This window comes from Dermacentor silvarum, chromosome 7 (genome assembly GCF_013339745.2).
Source record: "Dermacentor silvarum isolate Dsil-2018 chromosome 7, BIME_Dsil_1.4, whole genome shotgun sequence".
Taxonomy (NCBI): domain Eukaryota; kingdom Metazoa; phylum Arthropoda; class Arachnida; order Ixodida; family Ixodidae; genus Dermacentor; species Dermacentor silvarum.
This window is the reverse complement of record NC_051160.1, coordinates 4,323,120-4,337,982: the sequence shown is the minus strand read 5'-3', so window position 1 is coordinate 4,337,982 and position 14,863 is coordinate 4,323,120. Positions and strand designations below refer to the sequence as shown.

Genomic DNA, 14,863 nt, shown 5'->3' with positions numbered 1-14,863 from the left:
TCGTGTTTGTGTGAACGTCTTTTTTCCAAGTGCGCTGTTTCACAGAAATAATGGATCATCAACTAGCCCCCGCCAGTATCCATTTATTTAATTTGAACATCTATCTTCTTTTGACGCTCATATGCACGACGTTCCAGCGAATCGTTAGACTTAGTTTTGGCACAATGTCTCAAGCTCAGTGACGGGACGCGATGCTTTCGTTTTTTTTTTTAATTCATTCCCTCGTGGCGTTAATGGCTCCCCCACGGACACTTTCCTTTCCCGCCTTGCGCTTGAAGCGACGCATACTGGTTACTTTATACAACCAGGCGATGAAGCCCCCTCAACTCGTTGACACCGGAAACATCTCGTATATACAGGGTGTCCCAACTATAATGCCTCAAGATTTAAAAATATGCAAATGTCACGTAGCTGAATAGAACCAAAGTAATGCTGTTTGCTGTCGCTTTGGAGACAGCAGACAACATTACCTTGGTTCTGTCCGGCTACGTGGCGTTTGCATATTTTAAAATCTTGATGCATGATAGTTGCGACACCCTGTATACTACAGCAACAGCTCTTGATGTTTTCCTGGTTGGAGTAAACGCGGATGATGGTGAAGTTCGTCGGGGAAAACCTAAATAAGCCGCCCATGTTTGTACACAGCCGCAGTGATGTGACAAGGTTCACTAATGCTTTTCACAAGGCCCATCACAAGATCATCGCATGCTGGCTACAAAACACGCAAGTATATCATAAACGTACGAAAGCTGTCGCAGCAAGCGTACTGCGGATTGACACAGTGCTGCGTTTCTTTTAAACTCATGTTCGTTGTTTCTTAAAGGGTTTCTTTACCGTCGCTTTCGTATAGCATGCTATTTAAAAGCGCACTTTTTTTATTAATTTTTGTTTTAGTTTCCTTATACAAGAAACCAAATGGTCCCGGACAAAAGGTGCTTCCTTGTACCTGACTGGGTCCGGGGCCCTATACAAACTGTACATGGAGGAAACAGCGATATACTAACCAAGAACATATTTCAATATCTACTCACATAGAAAAAGAAAAAAAAAATGTGCAAAGAAAGCAGCAAACAGTAAACACAATTCAAAACACTGACGGTATCCACGTCTTATCTCACGACACACAGGCACAATTGCACATGAGGAACAAGAAATATGAAGCAAAAAAATAGATCAGTCGCAAAAAAAGAAAAAGGAACGCGTATGTTTAAAACACAACACTCAATAAGCTTACAAAAGAATTGCTTCGGTCAAAGCACCCTTAAAAGTAGCTACTGACGAGTTCCGTTCAACTATTGTGATAAGATCCTTATTCTCGTTCAAAAATTTGCAAATATCTAGACTTTGTTCACCGTAATTTGTTCGCAATTTTGGTACTCTGTATTTTACTGTTTTAAGATCAAAATTCCGATTCATTACTATATGAACGATAGTTCAAAACTTTGACGGTCTTTTTTAAATTTTTTCTATGCATGTAGGTCACGATCTTGCGTTTGTAAGGCTGGTCTACCCTCAATATTCCGTGGCAGTCTCGGAAAGACTGCGTGATTTCGCTATGTTCTAAACCTTCTAAAGCTCTAATTTACTTTTTTATGCAATAAAAATGTTTTCAGTATTAGAAGCAGCAGTGGTACCCCATATCAGGAGACAATAATAAATCTGAGAAGGGATCATTGAAAAGTAAAGAATTGCGCTGAATTTCCTGGGAATTAGATATCTCATTTTCCGTAATGCTTCGAAGTTTATGCTGAGAATACACCATGCAGGGAAACTCACGCGATGCATGCTTTCCAACTTATGCTGAGATACGCACCTGAGAAGTCGGCCAGACGAGCACGTGAAGCACCCTCAGACGAGAGAAAAACCGCGACGCATTGGTTTTGCCCCACGCGAGTTTGTATGCTTGCAACAGACGAGAGATGTACTTACGGCGTTAGCGATCCTAGATGAAGCGAATCCAGCCGAACAGGGAAGACGAAGACGCGGTGTACAGCACTGAACCCGGCACCACCGACATCTGGCAGCGACTCATCGCATTTTGCGAAAACTTTGTATATGCCCTCCCGATTTATCTAAAGCTCCTCGAAAGTAGAATGTAAAATACTTAGATTTAATTGTACGGATATCTTGACACGATAGCAGATTTTAACCTGCACCGTGCGACATGAGTCACTCTCGAGATAACTGAGCTCCTTCATTTTCCAATAGAGAGTGACGCATGAGTCACCTTGTTTTGCTTGTACAGGGTGGATGTTTTGGGAAAGGGTGGGGGTGACTCAGGCAAGGAGGCTGATGGTATAGATGAGTCATCAACACCTACACGTTTAAAAAGTCTACACTCTTTGGGGATTATCGCGTCCTCCAGCAATAATTCTCGCGTGTCTTGCTCAGGTTTCCTTTTTCTAAAACTCTTCGCTTGATACTTTTTTGTCAAGAATGCTGCTTCACGTTCACACGCGCAGGCCTTTCGGGTCGTCGCGAATGTGACCCTGTCAAATTCCTCCGTGTGGTCATATTACGAAATGATGGCATTTTGAGCCAATTGGGGAGGCCGTAGCAGCTCTCTGGACCAATCAGACGGCACAAGATGGCGAATGTGACAATATGGCGCGATTTCACAGTGGCCTCAATGGAGCACCCCGGAAAGTACACGGCGCGAGCGTTAATGAAAAGTGAATTAAGGCATGCAATATCGCTGCCGATTATTGTCTGAGGACAAGAGAAGCCCCAAATGCTGCAGGCTTTCATTAGAATGTACTCCCCAACTCCTTCCGCTTTCACAATGGCATTTCTTTTACTGACGTCGCTTTCTTGCAACGTGGAATCCTGAATATATGACGGGAAATTTAAAAGAAATGAGTATTGATATTGCGAAAGTAATCTACATACCAAGTTCGTTTACATTAATGTTTCATTCGTCATGAGTGAATATATCTGCCTTAAACCTCCGTGCACACCAAACTTGGTTAACAAACAATGAAACAAAAAGGAAGAAACAACCGATAGCTATCTTTTTGACGCGTCAAGGAACCAGCAATTTTTTGAACGCTTTCTTGTTTAAATTGTGTATAAAGGTGACATCACACGGGGACCGGATGACATACAATGACATCATGCTTGTCGTCTGCATACCATGATTACGCTTGTACTGGCATCTGGAAAAAGCAAACGATGCGCAGTGAGTATACGAAGCCTAATGAGCCGAATTAATGGGGAATGCGAGAGGCACGTGGTGCAACGCGTGAAACATCGAGGGAATTGACCAATAGCGGTCAAGGGAAGGAGCCAACGTTCTGACACTTGTCTTCGTCAGGATTTCCTGCGTTTCGTTTGTTATACCCCATACGCCCTACAAACGTACTAAGAACTTGACATAGAGTAGCAAATATATGTACAAATAATGCGTTATATGCAGAGCCAGCGCATGACCTGTGACAAGCAAGAGCAGTCTGCTCACGTTGAAATTGTTCAGTTCAAAACAAAACGCGTAAAAAAAATCGCAATTCGCAATTTCTAACTCGTCCGTACCTTATTAACATAAAGGTCGTTAATTAGTAAAAGGTAAGGTAATAATTTGAGATAGAAGAAAAAGAACACTAAAGAACATTGCAAAAATAAAGATACACATCGCATTTAGTTATGCAGCATTTAATTAACTGCTCCGCTAAAGTTTCCCTTCATGTTGATTATAACGTGTGGGTTGTATCTGCATAATGTTTGTCTGTGTCCGTGACACCGTGTAAGTTATGTGTGCGTGTGATGTCAGATATATTCAGCCTATTAATAATGAAGTTGCCTGTGCGCTTGAGAACAGAAAAGCCCCGTGCATCGTTACGGAGTTATGCGCTGGTCATCGCGAAGCTGTATATAAGCCATCTAAGTCGAGAGAGAGAGAGAGAGAGAGAGAGAGAGAGAGAGAGAGAGAGAGGAGAGGCATGGAGGTTAACCAGCAGTGAATCTCCGGTTTGCTACCCTGCACGTGGGTTTGGGGTAAAGGGTGTTAGAAAGAAGGGAGGTACCCGCCGTGGTTGCTCAGTGGCTATGGTGTTGGGCTGCTGAGCACGAGGTCGCGGGATCGAATCCCGGCCACGGCGGCCGCATTTCGAGGGGGGCGAAATGCGAAAACACCCGTGTACTTAGATTTAGGTGCACGTTAAAGAACCCCAAGTGGTCCAAATTTCCGGAGTCCCCCACTACGGCGTGCCTCATAATCAGAACTGGTTTTGGCACGTAAAACCCCATAATTTAATTTTTTTTAGAAAGAAGGGAGGAGAGAGAAATAAAAATCGCCAGCCCTTCCCCTGTCGAGAAAATCGGGGTAAGCGAAGCTTCTCGTGCGTGTATCTCACCTTCGTCAGGGTAACGTAAAGTTTACGACATGTCACGGTCTCTCTGTCTCTCTTTATTTCTTTCTCTCTCTCTTTGTCTCTATTTCTTTCTCTCTTATTCTCTTTCTCTCTCTCTTTCTTTCTTGTCCCTGGTATGTGTCATTGAGCTTGGACCCCTTTCTGCACTATCGCCAGTATCGGCCCACTTTTCAACGTCACACCACCACCACCACCACCACCACCGAAGCTTGTCCGCTTAAAACGGGAAGTACTAAAGACCTTCTGTGATCCCGGTGGATTGCAAAAATCACAACAGCGCTTTAACAGTCTTCTGATAGGATGTGGAGTCACGTCTGTGTTGGAGGATTGTATACCTCCTGACAGAAGTCACAATCGCAATGGAAGTTAGCGCGGCAAATGTCCATCGAACGCTGCAATATAGCTTTGTGTAAACATACAAGCACTACACGCCCAGCGTTGCAGACCTGTTCGACGCTTCTTGCACCCACCGCGGCGGCTCAGTGGCTATGGCGTTCTGTTGCTGAGCTCGAGGTCCCGGGTTCGATTCCCAGCCGAAGCTGCCGCATTCCGATAGGGGCGAGAGCGCTCCTATCGTTCCGAAAACGCTCGTGTACTTACATTTAGTTTCATGGAAAATAACCGCAGCTGGTCGTAATTGATCCGAAGCTCCCCACTATATAAATACGGTGCGTCCCTTATCGGTTATAACCCACTCCCTTCCCATCCCGGCTTCTCACTTGTGTTCATCGTGCTCATCGCTGGTTATCATATTTCAATCACGTACCAACTGGTCAAGTTGTCGACCCTGTTAGCCAAATGTGCGTTTTGGGGCGGCAATTAAAGCCCCCGGTTTGATGATATTGACGTTTCTCGCAAGCGGGTCGGATCGAAGTCAGCGCCGCGAGAAATCACCACGCTGCCCAAGATGGCTGCGCAAATGTGCCGAAAATAAAACGAACTGCAGTGACATTTATTTGCAGTCAGCTTACGAGGGAAGGGGTCATAAGCTCGTACGCAGTGGGACGAATACGTAGAGGCGCGTCTTTCGCCGTTCGATTCGGCTCGCTCGAAAGCGGCGGGCGGCGGAGGCTGAAAACGTCGTCACTCCCTTCACGCTTGCGTGCATTCTCGTAACATCGAACAGGCGGGCGCATATAATACAAAGCATACACGAAGCCTGCAAACGCACTCGGTCGGTCAGCGACGATAGCAACGACCCAAGCGAACAACAATGGCCGCGACGGAACGCGCGGGATCCCTACGAGGTGGAGATCAACCATGCGCGCAAAATAAACCGCGGCACAACAAGAAAGCCTGCAAAAGCACCGCAGTAGTAACTCTAGGCCGTCGTCTTTCACGCCTGACAACAGGGTGATGACTTCATTTTTTTTTTTTAAGCGAAGCTTTCTTTGACTATTTCTCCAACTTTTCCCACTGCTTCTGCTGCTGTCTTGTACGCTGCGTTGGGGGGTGGTTCCGAGCGTGTATATGCATGGAAGGAGCGTGGCAGAGAGGAAAGGCGACGCGAGAAACTCGTTTGGACATTTCCATCGCGTCGCTAGGGTGCCTCGATGCCAGCGCCGCCGGTGGCGCTGGCATCGAGGCACCCTATCGCGTCGCATGTGCACAGTGCCCTCTGGAGCTCCCTGGGCGTCGTCACGAAACGAGTGAATAACAGCCTTGCCACTACTCTTCGCTCGCAGTCCCCATAGAGTGGGAAGGGCGGGAGAGGGAAAATATGACGTGATAAGGCAAGGGAACAGCGGTTGCGGGCAAACTGAAGGTACGGTACTGCTTCTGCTATTTCTAAACAATATGAACACCATGCACATTTGTCAAGCACACAACTCACGCAGGGCGTGCAGACGCAAAACCGCATTAAATCACCGTATCGGTCTAGGCGACACTAAGAAAACGGTCGCACGTCAAATAAACACTTCTGTGCCCGCCGCGGTAGCTTTGCGGCTATGGCATTTCTCGAGGTCGCGGTTTCGATCCCGAACCGCGGCAGCCGACTTTAAACAGGGGCGAAATAAAAAAAAAGGCTCATGCACTTATATTTAGGTGCACGTTCAAGAACACCAGGGTGTCAAAATTAATCCAGAGTATGCCACTATTTTGACACGAAAAAAAAAAAAAACATAATTTAACTTTCATTTGTTCACTGCTGTGCCCTGTAATAGCGACTGTGACCACTGTGGTTTGCGACTAGATAAAAAGAAACTTTATTCGTAGAAAGGCGGAAGTCGGCTTGAGCTTACGCACTTTAGCCTGCTGCGCTGGACTGGGGACAAAGGGAACGAAATAGGCATATATGGCAAGAATAGAGGTGCGATGGTCGCCACAAGAAAACTAGGCATAGGACAAGGCAAAATGTATGCACTGAAATATAAGCAGGGTAATATCATCAGCAATTGCGATGACATAGTAAAAGCAGCGGAAGAATTCTATACTGAGCTGTACAGTACCCAGAGCAGCCAAGCTACTTTCATTCGAAGTAGTGATGAACAGGATACAGAGGCCCCTTCTATAACTAGCGATGAAGTTAGAAGGGCCTTGAAAGACATGACCAGGGGAAAAGCCTGCTGGAGAAGATGGAATAACAGTTGGTTTAATCAAAGATGGAGGAGATATTATGGTTGAAAAGCTTGCGGCCCTTTATACGCAACGCCAGCCAAGTCCTGCAGAATGTTCAGTCCTGCACCGTGGCTTGAACTACAACACGGGTGCTGCCTCTGACCCAAAGAAGGTGATCTGCGCTGTTGAACGAGCGGTTTCTGAACTGCCGCGCGAAGTACTAGATGAATAATGTACTCGAGCAATAGGTATCCTCTCGTCGTGGCGGAAGCGCAACCTGCCGATGGGCCTCTCAGCCGCGGAAAAAGAAGCGATCTGTACCCTACGCAACAACTAAAGTATCGTCGTCCTCCCAGCAGATCAGGGCAACGCCACGGTATTACTAGACTGCAGTGCACACATAAAAACAATGCTTGACTTGCTTGAAAACGGAGGAACATATTCCGTATTAACTAGGGACCCCACAAGTAGCATTCAAAACAAACTGCAGAAGACGCTGTCCACTGCCTCCCCGCCGGCCTGCTCTCAGCACAAGAAGTTATACAATCGGTTATTGCGCACCAATGGTTCAGCCCCTGCGATCTACGGTCTCCCGAAAGTGCACAAAACAAGCGTACCTCTTCGGCCAATAGTCGACTTCATTCGTTCACCGCTCCAGGGTCCTTCAATACTTTTGAAGGCCCCTGACCGCTCTACAAGCTATCTGGGTATCTGCACCAAGTACTCAGCCCCCTAGCCGGCCACACCACAACGCACGTTGACAACGCTTCAGCATTCGTGGAAACTGTGCGTGACCTTCATCTCAGCGATGAAGATGTGATGGTGTCGTTTGACGTAACTTCACCATTTACTAGTGTTCCTATCGACTTGGCCGTCGAGACCTGCAAAGAAGCCCTTTCCAAGGACGCCAGCCTCGCTGACCGGACACCCCTGGATCCTTCAGAGCTGTGTGAACTGCTTCATTTGTGTTTAAGTAACATGCACTTTACTTACAGCTCTGAAATATACAAGCAGACACAGGGGACTGCTATGGGGGCATCAATATCCGTTACAACCGCAAACCTTGTTTATTTTTTATTTTATTTATTTATTTATTACATACTGCAGTCCGAAGACCAAGCAGGAGGGACAAAAAAGGGAACATAGTGAAAGAAATGAACAAGTTATACAACAGGTTATAATAAACATTGCTACTGAAATGCAAGCATACACTAACAAATGTGATTAAATATACATGTGTAGAAAATTTTGCATAACTATGTATTAATAGTTTTATGCACACAAGGGTAAAGCAAACACAACTTGAATAATGCGCTGACATAATGTAGTATGGCAATAACAACAATGTAGTTTAGACGAAAAGATGCATGTGTTTTTCGAAGTCAGGAAAGCGACGTTCTGGAAAAACATTTGAAGGCAGTGCGTTCCATTCGCTAACGGTTCGCGGAAAAAACGAGTGTTTGAAAAGGTTAGTATGTGCAAAGTACGGTGTCAGATCGTGATTGTGACAATGTCTGGTTTGCCGGGAAGAGGGGAAAATGAATTGACCGGGATCGATACTAAACTGCCGATTTCGGAGCAGGAAAAGAAACTTGAGCCTCACGATCGCTCTGCGCTGTTTCAAGAGTGGAATGTTGTTAGTAGCCATCAGTGATGAAGGTGAATCAAGATTGTGGTAGGCGTTATAGATGAATCTTACTGCTCTCCTTTGGACCATTTTCCATGGTCCAAAGGTTTTAAAACATCCGTTTCAAAATATGGGTCCCAGGCCACGCATGCGTACTCTAGACTAGGTTGAATGAAACTATTATATGCAAGAAGTTTGATCTGAGATGGCGCGTTTTTTAGTTTGTGTCTAAGAAATCCTAGTTTTCTTTAAGCGGAGGAACAAATGTCGTCAATATGGCTACTCCATGATAGTCGATTTGTAATCTTGACCCCCAAGTATTTAAAATCACTGACTTCGATCAGGGGATTATTATTTAAGGTGTACCTCGAACAAAAAGGGCTAATTTTATTCGAGATTCGCATAAAGACTGATTTTTTAATGTTTAACTCCATCGACCATGTGTTGCACCAATTGGAAAGAGAATTCAGGTTGTTCTGCAAGCACTTTTGGTCCTTTTCACTTATAATTGACTTGTAAAGAACGCAGTCGTCTGCAAAAAGCTTTATGTTTATGGCGGAAGTGTCAACTGATGAAACTATGTCATTGATGAAGATAAGAAACAAGCCAGGACTATGGACACTACCCTTGGCAACTCCCGAGGTTACAGGCAGAACCTCAGAGCTGCAGCTCTCGACCTGGACAAACTGTTTTCGGTTGGAGAGGTAAGAACGAATCCAATTAATTAAGTTAATGGGTAGACCAATGTTAGAAAGTTTCATGAGTAGCTTACCGTGACAGACACAGTCGAAGGCTTTTCTAAAATCTAAGAAGACAGCGCCTGTTTGGTCGCCCTTATCAAGTGCTATTGAGAAGTCATGAATAGTGGTGACAAGTTGTGTGGTAGTCGAGAGGCCTTTCCTAAAACCATGCTGGAAGGGAGTCAAAATATTGTTTTCTTCTAGAAAGGACATTATGTAATGCGTAATGATGTGCTCTAGAAGTTTACAGGGGCCGGAAGTTAAGGATATAGGCCGGTAGTTTTCAACATTCAGGCGATCACCTTTCTTGAATATGGGGAACCAGCGCTGGCCAGGAGGCGCTACGGCAGTTTGGGTGTGCAGCTGAAATATGCTGACACCATCCGATAGGGAGGCCCCGAAAATGGTACGACATTTTGGATGATAGCAGACGCGCGCCTGTATCAACGTTCGCTTTCGTTCTATGCATCGAGCCAAACTCTGGCCATACGGCCCTACCTGATGCGCGGTGGACAAAGCGCATGCGCTCATACGTTCTATCACGCCGGTTCCCAGTCAGGCCAAAACCTGGACACATGTACCTCAAGATGAGCGGTGGAATTGATAACGCGAAATCGCAGCATGTGCAGCTGAAAACTGTTTCTACCGCTCACTAGGCTGTGTGTTATGGCGCTGCTGCTGGCATGCGAAGTCTCAGCGCTGGTTGCCCATAGGAATAACGCGCGCCGTGCGCCAATCATCGGGAAGAATTGAATCATGAAACGAAAGACGAAAAAGATGGGTGAAGGCATGTGCAATAGGTTCGGCGTAACGTTGCAGAAATGCGTTTGGTATACCGTCTGAACCGCCAGATGATTTAGTCTTAACTTTAAGTAACAGAGAAAGCTGGGCCTTCAATGAGATAAGTCTAGAACGGTTTGTTTTCTTCTTTCTAGCACGTTTTAGCTTGCGGTGCAAGTGTATTATATCTCTAGTAACCCACGGGTTATTTCTGTCTTTCCTAACACGTTTGCTTGGCACAAACTTACCAATGTAGTAAAGTATCGCAGCGAAGGGGTGAGAAGCGATTTGCGCGGAAACGCGTCGGTGTTTTTGCCACGCTCAAAAAAAGAAGCCTTAAGGTATGTTCAGACTGCGGTCGTAACGTTAGCAAAGCGCGCCTCGAGCGCACAATTTACCAAGTGTGTCGGGGCTCGAACCCTTGATCTTCCAAGTACGCAGGGTGTCGAAACCTCGACCTCCGAAGTATATTGACCCTTTTCGCTGAGCAGTTTGTTCTAGAGAAACGAGATGGCGCTTCCGGCGGCGCGCCGCACGTGGCATCAACGACAGCGCACGAATACGAAACCATTACCCCTTCTACCTTGCTTCTGCGCGATAAGCTGTCGGAAACGCAAATGAGTTTTCTTTAACGCACCGGGCCCCAATCATGCTGGATTGAATCATGTGGATTGAAGACGTGTGAAGTAGTCGGGTGCGAAAATAATGACTGGCATATTAAGGAATGGAATGAATCTGTGGCCAAGTCCGCGGACCGCTGCTGCAACTGTCCGTACGTGTTACCGGCACTTCGAGATGCACAGTCTAGCGCGATTTGAAGGTTATCGCGCGAGCGTCGACCAAGGACAAGACCAGCGCCACGACCCAGAATCCTCTTTCGAGGAGAGGGAGGTATCAGGCCAGCTTCCATCACTATTTTTGCTGTTCCTCAAGCTGCGGTCACTCCCGTCCGAGGAAGGCGCTTTTTCGTCTCTCTCTCTCTCTCTTTTTCTTCAGGGAACGGGGAGAGTGGTATTGCGCGCAACGCATTCTTCGGTATTATCAGGAATTGGACGCTCCGAATTGGACGCTTTTGTTATCGTCCGCGAAGATAAGAGGCAACCAAGTCTAGGCTTGATCGCATCGAATGTAAAGCTTAAAATTGTGAGAAAGGGCGGCGAGTTCGTCGTGGGGGTGATTGTTGTAGCATAGAACAGCCAACGAGGGAGAAGAATGCGAAATCTTGATTTTCACTGTTCCGAAACTGGCCGCCAGGCCGGTCGACGCTCGCGCGATAACCTTCAAATCGCGTTAGACTGCACGGCTTTCATCGAGGGTACAGAAATTTGCTCATCCGCCAGCGCTGTACATCGCTAACCTTCAAAGAAAGGGCTTCACCCCGGAACGGCGGCTAGAGTGAGTACCGCTCGTTAAACAATTACAAAGGGAGTAGCGCCGCGTCTTGTAGTAGTGAGTTTCGCCACAATATCTGCATGCATCTACCCCACCTGACACGGAAACTTACGCCCTCTATCGCTAAAAGATCCCTATAAGTAGCTGAAGTAACCCCTAAATTTAACACGTATTTTAGAGGTTACATTTTCTTTTAGAAAATAGAAAGTTACGGTGTAACCTCTAATTTTTCAACTTTTTCAAGGGTAACAGTCCACCTAATGTTTTGTGTTAGTTATGATGTCTCTTATATTAGTTACAATGTACCTTATAAATGTTTATTTGTGCACCTATATGGGTTACCCAGTTAAGGGTGTACATGTGTGCGCATATATGCGCACGCGTGGGAGGCGGCTTTCCTGTGTGTCTGGAATCGTCGTTAAGCAACAATAGTTTAATATGTCAGGTAGTTGGTTGATCAATACTCTATTTTTACCTGTGTGTGCGCGGGATTTATTAAGTGTAGCTGTATGGGGCTAAGTTATTTCTCTCGCTAACTGTTGTGTAATTTCACCAAGATTCGATATTATTTATTCGTGACATTTTGCTTATTCCGCGCAGGTTTTGTTAGCTTACAGTTATATAATGATTTTACTTGTAACTATAGACCTATATTGTATACGTCTCCCCCCTCCTCGTGTATTAGTCCCACTGGAGCCTGTGAGGCTTGCGAATAAAAATAAATAGATAAATAAATGTCATTAGCATATAGCCTAACTTAACGGACAGAACATAAAGCGGGTGACATAAGATTGTGATATGCGATATGATAAAATAGTGATATGGCCGCTGTGATATGTTCCCTCTTGGTTCCCTAAGTACATCTATCGAGCCACTGTCTGCTGAGATTTCCGCCTCTCGGGAATTCCAGCACGGCCACGCGGTGCTCAACGGATAGATATAAAATTAAGAATATGTATAGTACCCCTACGTACTTCATACAGCCTTATTTGTTTTCTGTTAGCCTCTTTGCACAAGAACGTACGGTCGACGCCGCTGCGCTTGCGCCGTACACACATGTCTATATGTATTTAGTTATTGCCTGAATAAGCAACAAAACAAGTTGGCACGTATGTTAAGACCTCGCTGCCTCGTCTCCATCTGTATATTTCTACTGCACGGTCGTCTTAAGTGCACTCCCCGATCGCCGACATTGGTCTCGGTCCAGCTTCGCCTTTCACGTGGTTTTTTTATTCACATTCATCACATGGAAGAGCCAACTCGCCACGCTCGGCCTGATTGTGAATGAACGCGCGTGCTTTGAACATTCTATGAACGGGCGGCATGTCAGCGGCAACAGCGCAGAACAAGAACGTTCGGGGCCACCGACAGAAAGATCAAACCAGTTTTGAATGAATGACCCCCGCACAAGACATCACCTCCCCCCCGCCTTGCGCGGCTTCCAGAGTTGATCTGCTTCAGAATGGTTCGTCGCCTTTGCCCGTTCTTTATGCAAGGTGCAAGCGTTGCTCCTCAAGACAACCCGACGCCCGCTCTTTTTCTTCTTCTTTTTTTTTCTTGACTCTGCTTTTTGTTCATCGTCTCGTTCCTTGTGATAAAGCTGTCATCGGAAGATGACCTTTCCAGGACCGTGTTGCCTCTTTCGGCAACTTACTACGCTCCCCTTACCTACACCTCGCTCACCTCCATCTACCGTCCTTTTTATTTTTCGCGTCGCTCTTTTGCCACCAAGTCTTGCGCCTCCTCGCACGCTGTTCTGCTATACGCATACGCAATTGTATACAATCCCTCAGAGGCAGTGGCCCGTACACTGCCTTCAGCGGCCACGTTAGTCCTAAGGGGCTCGAAGCCACTCGGGAAACGGATTCGTCCGGCTTGTGCTGCTGCCGCCGCCGCATGTATAGGTGCGCTGTCAAGAAGGGGAAGAATTTTCACGCTCTCAGCGCTGCAAGTCGCCGTGACGGAGCGAGGCGAAGCTTCGGAGTGCCTCCTCCATCCTTCGCCCGCTTTCATTCCCACCAGGCACGTTCACGCAGACAGACGTACAAACGCCCGCGTCCAGTCCGCTGTGCGAACGAGGGCGAGGGAGAGACACTTCAATGAATGCCTGAATGCTCGCGCGCGTCGTCATCGTCGTCGCGTTTTCTCTTGTCTTTTGCATCTGCCTGCCCGAAGTTGCTTCGGGTAGCTTCGCCGCGTATATGCGTCCGTCCGCGTCTTCGCTACGCTTTCGGTCGTGGCGTTTATACAGCCTTCGGCGCCCCTTATCCACGCTTCTTACCAACGGGAGCGTGAACGTAAGTGCTTTTCACGTGCCTACGTCGGCGAGGCGAACGCCACAACCTTCTTCTCCCTCTTGCTCTTCTTAGGTCCGTGCAAATTCGCGGCAAGGCAATGGGTGAGAGAGAGAATGAGAGAGAGAGAGAAACGGAAGGCAAATGACGACAACCTGTCACACCTCCGTTTCGCCCGCGGCAGTCGTCAATCATTACGCGAGCCAGCGAGCGAGGGTCCAGTGTGTGTGTTCGCACACGCGAATGCTCGCACTGCTGACACGAGGGCTCGCCAGCGGAATGAGGCTATTAAAACATTTGACTTCCTCGGGCCGGCCGCGCCGGTGAAGCCTTGTTTCGCTTGCTTTTTTTCCAGCTAATCGCGTTTGTTTCCTGTCGTCTCCTCCTTATACGGTGCGCGCTCTTCTTTATCTACTATCCCCTCTTTCCCACTCTCTCCCAACGTTTTAATCTCTGACCGACGCTTGCGCGAGCGTCGTTTTCTCGGTCGTCGTGCTTTGCGTTGCGCAACAAAGAACGCTGGCTTGTGCGCGCGCGCGGTCCGTCGCGCGCCCGGTCGGAAGGAATTAAAAAACGCCGCGACGTAATCGTCGATTTAAACGTGTTTGATTATTCTTTATATCTTTCCCGCCACGTGCGTGTTCTCTGTCTCTTCTCGCTTCTACTGAGCTTGGCTGCCGAGACGTTTTGTTTGTAGAAACCGACGCGAGTGCCCCGGTTGTTAGTTGTGGGACGGCCGTGCTTTGAGCTGCCCCTCGCGCATCATGAAGTGACTTCAAACCAGCGACGAGGAACAGAGAATAGGAACACGTATTGTGTCTGTTACATTATTTTAATGCGATAGCATTATAGGCGGACTTCAGCCACTTTGGAGGTATTTAACTAAAAATATGGGCCGGTCTCGAAGGCACTGCAGTATAACAGCATTTCAAAGCGCTAGCGGCCGCTGGAGCTGGAGGGAGGAGGCATCGTTACTGCAGCTATCTGAAGCGATACTTGACCAAAACATGGTACCAAAAGCGGCCGATGGCGCAAAGAGTAAACATACTTGTATTTAGAAAAAGTTTATTTCAACAAAACACGATACGAACAACGAGTCACAAT

General features: G+C 46.9%; 1 long non-coding RNA gene across 1 annotated transcript in view; it reads left to right on the top strand.

Moving 5' to 3' along the window:
* Positions 1 to 11,151: 11,151 nt before the first annotated feature.
* LOC119457456 (uncharacterized) overlaps positions 11,152 to 14,863 on the top strand; it is a 233,798-nt gene continuing 230,086 nt past the window's right edge. Inside the window, exon 1 of the long non-coding RNA XR_005193269.2 lies at positions 11,152 to 11,468. This is a non-coding gene — a long non-coding RNA (uncharacterized LOC119457456). The remainder of the gene's footprint in view (positions 11,469 to 14,863) is intronic.